Source organism: Poecilia latipinna, unplaced genomic scaffold (assembly GCF_001443285.1).
Source record: "Poecilia latipinna isolate Pla-1442-1.1 unplaced genomic scaffold, P_latipinna-1.0 Scaffold43, whole genome shotgun sequence".
Classification (NCBI taxonomy): Eukaryota; Metazoa; Chordata; class Actinopteri; order Cyprinodontiformes; family Poeciliidae; genus Poecilia; species Poecilia latipinna.
The window spans coordinates 340619-346663 of NW_015112659.1; the positions used below are offsets into that span (position 1 = coordinate 340619).

Genomic DNA, 6045 nt, shown 5'->3' on the forward strand with positions numbered 1-6045 from the left:
TTCGCTGTCCATCTGCATCATGCTGTACTTCCAGCTGGTGATCATGGCCGGAACCATCATGCTGGCCTACTACTTCGAGTACACGGACACCTTCACCGTGCACGTGCAGGGCTTCTTCTGCTACGACACGTCGTACACCAAGCCGTACCTGGGGCCGGAGGACAGCAGCGCCGTCCCGCCCATCCTGCTGTACGCCGTGGTGGCCGGGCTGCCCACGCTGCTGGTGAGTACACTTCGCTGCTGTCTCATTCATTACAATAAATGAGGAATTTATTGTCTGAATTTATTGTCAGCTTGTTTGAACTGCTGGTTTCTCCCTTGAGTGGGTAAAAATGGCAGATAGCCCACTGCTCATCCCCTCACGATGGGGCTTCATGGAAGCAACAGTGTTTACTGGCTTTGTAAAACCTGCCTGAAATGTGCAAGGAAAGCAATAAGGTTTAACTTCTGGGAAAATGAATTAGGACCTTTTTTTATTACATATAAATAATATGACGTTCCTCCTGACAGTTATTTCTCCTGCACAACTGGTAGCTCCCAGATGCCCATCTGCATTAAAGTCAGCACTCTGAGGTTAATGTCAGAAATCAGAACGTTGCAAATCTGTGAATAAAGTCAGAATTCTAAGAAAATATTTGAACTCTGACAAGAAAAAGTCACAAATCTGGATTAAAGACAGAAGTCTTTATTTTTTCAGTGTTCATTATCTTATGCTGAAACAAAATGTTGTTTTTGTCAGATGAATTAAAGAACACCAAAACTAAATTTAGTCTTATAGAAAGAACCATAAATTATCAAGAGTATCTCAAACAAGTCATCATACATTCAACAAGCAGTCTTTGATGAAACCATGATCTTTTCAGAATAAATGTAAGGTGACAGACTTAGAGTCCAAAGACTATGCTGCTGCTACAGAGAGCATTTATGTTTGAAATAAAAAGGCCTTCATTTGACTTTATCATCATTCAGTTCTGAAATATAAGATCTAATTCATTTCTAACTTTTGATGTAAACTGTAGGTATATGAACTATGATTTGAGTATTTTCCCCTTTTCCTGTATATGTACCAGAAATGTCTTAATTGAGAACAAAGTGCAACCAAAGTCTTGCACAAACTTGACAAATAAAAACAATTCTGAATATTCATTCATAAACAGTTTAATGGCAAATGTCAAATCAAATAGAAGAGGTGAGTCATCCTGCAGAATAAGGAATTTCCTTTGTTGTGTGAGGATCTGGATAATACTCGCAGTGACAGCATCTCAAGAAAGGGCATCAGCCAGACTGAAGTCAGTTTGCTGCACTGAGAAAACACAATCTTGAGCTGGATAAGAACTAATCCATCTGAAGGATTACCAGCTGCTGTTGCTCATCAACTATTGAGCCCTATTAAATTCATTCATTCATAAAAATACTATAGGTCTGTCAAGCTATCAAGTTACATCAGTGTCACCATCTGTGTGAGTGTCTGGGTGTGAATCCTCTTTAAATGCACTGCTATGAATAGCAGGCAGTTTTACCTGTGAGTGTCTGCTGGATAATCAGAGCTCTGCCATCTATCAGCAGCTGCTGCTGCAAAGCCCGGTCACAGCACAGTTTAGTAACATGAAGCTGAGGAACAGCCCCTGTTTGGAACATGGGTAGGATAAAATAGTGAAACATCTTAAGGTCATTAAGATATCAACATTTCACAGCTTTACAAGACACAGAAATATAGAAATACAAAATAAATATCCTTTATTGTCTGATAGTGGAGAAATTCAGGTGTATCAGCAGGAAGTGGAAAGATGTAGATCAGGGGTGTCCAAAGTCGGTCCTTGAGGACCAGCATCCTGCATGTTTTAGTTCACTCCCTAGTGGTTGTAACATTCTCCTCATGAAGTCAGTGTTCTCCTTAGGCCTTCTAATGAGCCATCATTTGATGCAGGTGTGCTAAACCAGGCAGAGGACTAAAACATGCAGGATGCCGGCCCTGATGTAGATTGACTGAGGTAGACAGTCAATCTAGAAAAGAGACAGAAAACAGAAAAGCTAGAAAAGAGACTGTACCAAAGGCCAAGTTTACAATGATTAAAAACAGCTAATTCTGATTCAAAAAAAATTGCAACTTAGTAGGATAACTTGATAAATGTAGAAAATATGCACATATATTTGTGCACTAAAAAAACAACATTTACAAGAAAAGGAAAACTGCAATAACAAAGTTATATAAGGGTTGGAAGGTGGACAGATGGATTTCACAGCCCTTGAGAAAGAAAAACCTGTTCCTTATCTGTGTGGTTGTAGCTTTTATGTACTTTTACCGTTTCCCAGACAGCAGAGGATTCTTGGATTTTTCTTCTAGGTGATCAGTTTTAATTTTCTTCAAATACAGTTATTTGGAAAACACATCAGTAGTATAAGTTTTTAGGAGTTACTTGATGTCACAATATATTTTTTTACCTGCAAGAGTCTTCTACAGTAGAAGGAAGGACTAGGTTGGACGGCATGCTTTTTTGTCTGTCTGCCATATCGTATTTAACAAAAAATTTCTTTCAATTGCAGTGGATGGCCAGTAGTTGATAGTGTATAGTATGATGCGTGCCCACTTCAGTGGTCTGTGTGCATTTATAACATAAAATTCCATAAGAAACCCAAGAAAATGGCTTTTAGATAGCTGTCCAGTTCAGTGACTTCTATGCATGAAAGGGTTAAATTAAGTTCAGGTTTGGTAACCGACTCCCACAATTCATTGGGCAGTTTTCACCGCGCTAACCACATCTTTTTTGTCCTGGACTGTGCAGTTGCCGTACAACACAGTCATACTGAGGCAGAGGATGCTGTCGATAACAGCCCTACAGAAGTTTTTGAGCAGCTGAGCAGAGACTCCAGACCCCAGACCTTTTCAGTTTCCTGAGGAAGAAGAGTCTGTGTTGTGTCTTCCTCATCAGAAAAGAGGTCTCCTTCCTATACAGCAGGGGTGCCCAAACTTTTTGAGAGCAAGATCTACTTTTTCTCTCACCAGCCGCTTGAAATCTACCTCATGACACAAAGACATAAAAATTGCAAATTAAACTCTATTGACTTATTTTATATGCGAATATGCATCAGTTGTAGCAGAAATAATAAAGTGACAGAAAACCTGATGCAGTTTCTTCCTCAGTGAGATTCTGACACTGGGAGCAGGTTACTGGTTTCTCAGTCAGAAGCTGGTTGCAAACCTGAGGCCAGCAGGTGTCGGTCAGTCATGGTAGATCTGAAATTTGGTTTGATGACCTCAATATGAGAAACTACAGACTGATAGGAGGAACCAAAGAGCCCAGAAAAGGTAAAGGCAAATCTTCAGAAGTCGGGATATAATCAATTTAATTTCACATAATTATCGGCGGTAGAATTTGTTAAAACTTAATGAAATATATTTGTCCTATTTGATGTTTGTTGTGACGTATACTCACATACGAACGAGGTCATTAGTCCAAGTTTGTCGTTTATTGAATGTTCAGGACCTACAGCGGGTGTGATGAGCCGCAGCAAAGATAAACAAAGGTAAAACAACCCGAACAGGTGATCAACTCTAAGCCACTCCTACCTTTTTACTTTCTGTCTCTTTGTCGTTTAAGCACACCCGTTGCCGTGGTAAACGCCTGCGCCCCGCAAGCCGAGCAGAGATTATGTTAAAAACACAACATTCAGTCATTGCGATGTTTCCAGGCTTGATATTTATTCCTCGATTATTAATAAGCCTCTCATGAACATAGCGGTGGTTGAGTAGCTCATTTAAACTCCTGCTCTGCTCGTCAGTCGGTCTTTGAGTCGCTTTTTTTTTCTGTTAATGGGACCGAAACGCATTGAATTGCGCAACACCTTGTTCAAACAATAATTACTGAGATTATTAATTTTAACACGTTTCGTTGATTTTTTTAAAAATAATTATTCTTTTTTAATGAAGCTACAAACGTCTAGGATCTTAGTGAATATTTTTGATAAGCCTATCAGAAGAGGAAGTGCTGGTCTCAGCATCCTGGTGGCATTCAGATTGTCATCTGCCGAGATCGACTCAAAACCTTCCGCGATTGATCGACGTATAGCGATCGCTATACAGGGTCTCATCATTGTTTATTATCAGACCCACTACTGTGGTATCATCTGTGAACTTTAGAACCCTTTTACAGGAGTCGATGGCTACACAGCCAACAACAGTGCAAAAAGAACCTGAAAAAGTACACAGCCATGTGGTGTGCCTGTATTCAAAACCAGGGTGGATGATGTTCAGTCCCCTATTCTCACCATCTGAGAAGGACCCTGATCCAAACACACATTGATGATGAAAGTCCCAGGTCATGGAGCTTCACTATCAGCTTCTCTGGGACAATGGTATTAAATGCTGAACTGAAGAAAAATGTACAATTGAGTAAAATAAAATTACCACAGGAAAACTTCACTTTATTTAACAAAAGCATATTTTAAAGATCCGTTGTCAACTTTTAGTAATGCTGCAGTAACACTGTATAAATGCCATTATATTTCAGGGCTTCAAGTCAATTGTAATAAAACTTTCGAGGTAAATGGTTTCAGGTGTCCCTGCCGTGCCAAGCAGCTGATCTCAAAAACACATGAACATTAATAGTTAACTTCAAACTGATAAGGAATCCACTAGCACAATAATCCTAGGTCTGCATAAAATGGAAAAACATATAAGGCGTTATATGTCATACCGTACTGAATTTGAACCTGGTTTTATGTTGAACATCAAATGGATCATTTATGTGCAACACTTTTAGAATCTTCTCTGGCCCATGCTTGACCTTGAGGGTGTGATAATGGTTTTTAAAACACATTCTATCAATTTTCTGCAGAGAAAAATACTGTCATCTTTTACTACAATCATTTAAATCTTTCAAAATACAGGCATCTCACATTCTGCCTCGGTACATGAAACACAATTCCAAAATTTTCAGCAATTTCTTCACCCTGTTTTAGGTGTCACCATCTTTTCTGTTTCTTGATGTTTTTTAATTGTTTCTTGAAGAAATTGTTTGGGTTAGGGTTATGCTACAAGGGTAAAGCATCATGAAGTGATGCTTCAGCTAGAAATTTATTTCAGGAAATAATTGCATGAGTAGTTGATGATGATTAATGATTAGTTGTTTGAGGTACATTGACATGTGTCGTGACAAGACTGGTGGAAACAGCATGTTAATATGTAGAAGCAAAAGTAGAAAATTTCAGTGTTAATTGTCTGTCTCAATCAATCCAGCAAAAAGAGGCATATTGCATAACAAGCACCTAGACTGAATGGGTGTCAGCCCCAAATCATTACCTCTAATCTGTTGACGTGGATGGACGTTTTGCTGCTGATTGAAACTGTAGTATGCAGATATTCTACTAGCAACTTGTTTAGCACATAGGAAGTTACCTTGAATGATTTTCAGAATCAGTTTCACATCAAATTGTCCAAACCCTCTAGAACAGAGGTTCCCAAACTGTGGGGGGCGCTGTGTCATTGCAGGGGGGGCGCGGGAAGCCGTCTTGATGAAAAAAAACAAAAAAAAACATGAACACTGTATGCGCTGGGTTTTTACCTTAGAATGGCCAACTCTCTGTTATTCCTCTGTAAATTTGATACAGTAGAGGCTTCCACACTTCCCATATTTGTGTCCTCTGTCACTTTTATCAGCAGTTAAAACTGTTTAATCCGTTGTTAACATGTTGTAACCTGTTTTTCCGAGCCGCCTTTAAACGCAACATGTTTCCACCTGTGAAGGAGACCTGCTGCTGCTGGGCGGAGCTACGTAGGTTTGTGTTAGAATCACAGCAGCAAAACGCAAAGAACTTTTCACAGTTTTCCCTCCAAACTAACCGACTGAGTTGAGTAAAGCTGTTGGATGCAGGTAATGTTAGCTAAAAGATGACTAGCTAATATCAATACAGAACCTTAAGCTTAACAAGTACCTTGTAGGCTACCGATGTTGGTGTCTATTTTCAGCTACGTACATTCATTTTGCCCCCAAAAAAGTCTGAATGTAATATTCAATCCCATGATGTGTGTATTTAAAATCACCAACA

At 39.4% G+C, this 6045-nt stretch overlaps 1 protein-coding gene and 1 long non-coding RNA gene across 2 annotated transcripts in view; one reads left to right on the top strand and one right to left on the bottom strand.

Moving 5' to 3' along the window:
- The window catches only part of LOC106957585 (latent-transforming growth factor beta-binding protein 2), a 125448-nt gene that overhangs the window by 45729 nt on the left and 73674 nt on the right, over window positions 1–6045 (bottom strand).
- Window positions 3219–3818, top strand: LOC106957615 (uncharacterized). The gene is made up of 2 exons (XR_001426987.1): window positions 3219–3367; window positions 3643–3818. It is a non-coding gene; the product is annotated as an uncharacterized LOC106957615 (long non-coding RNA).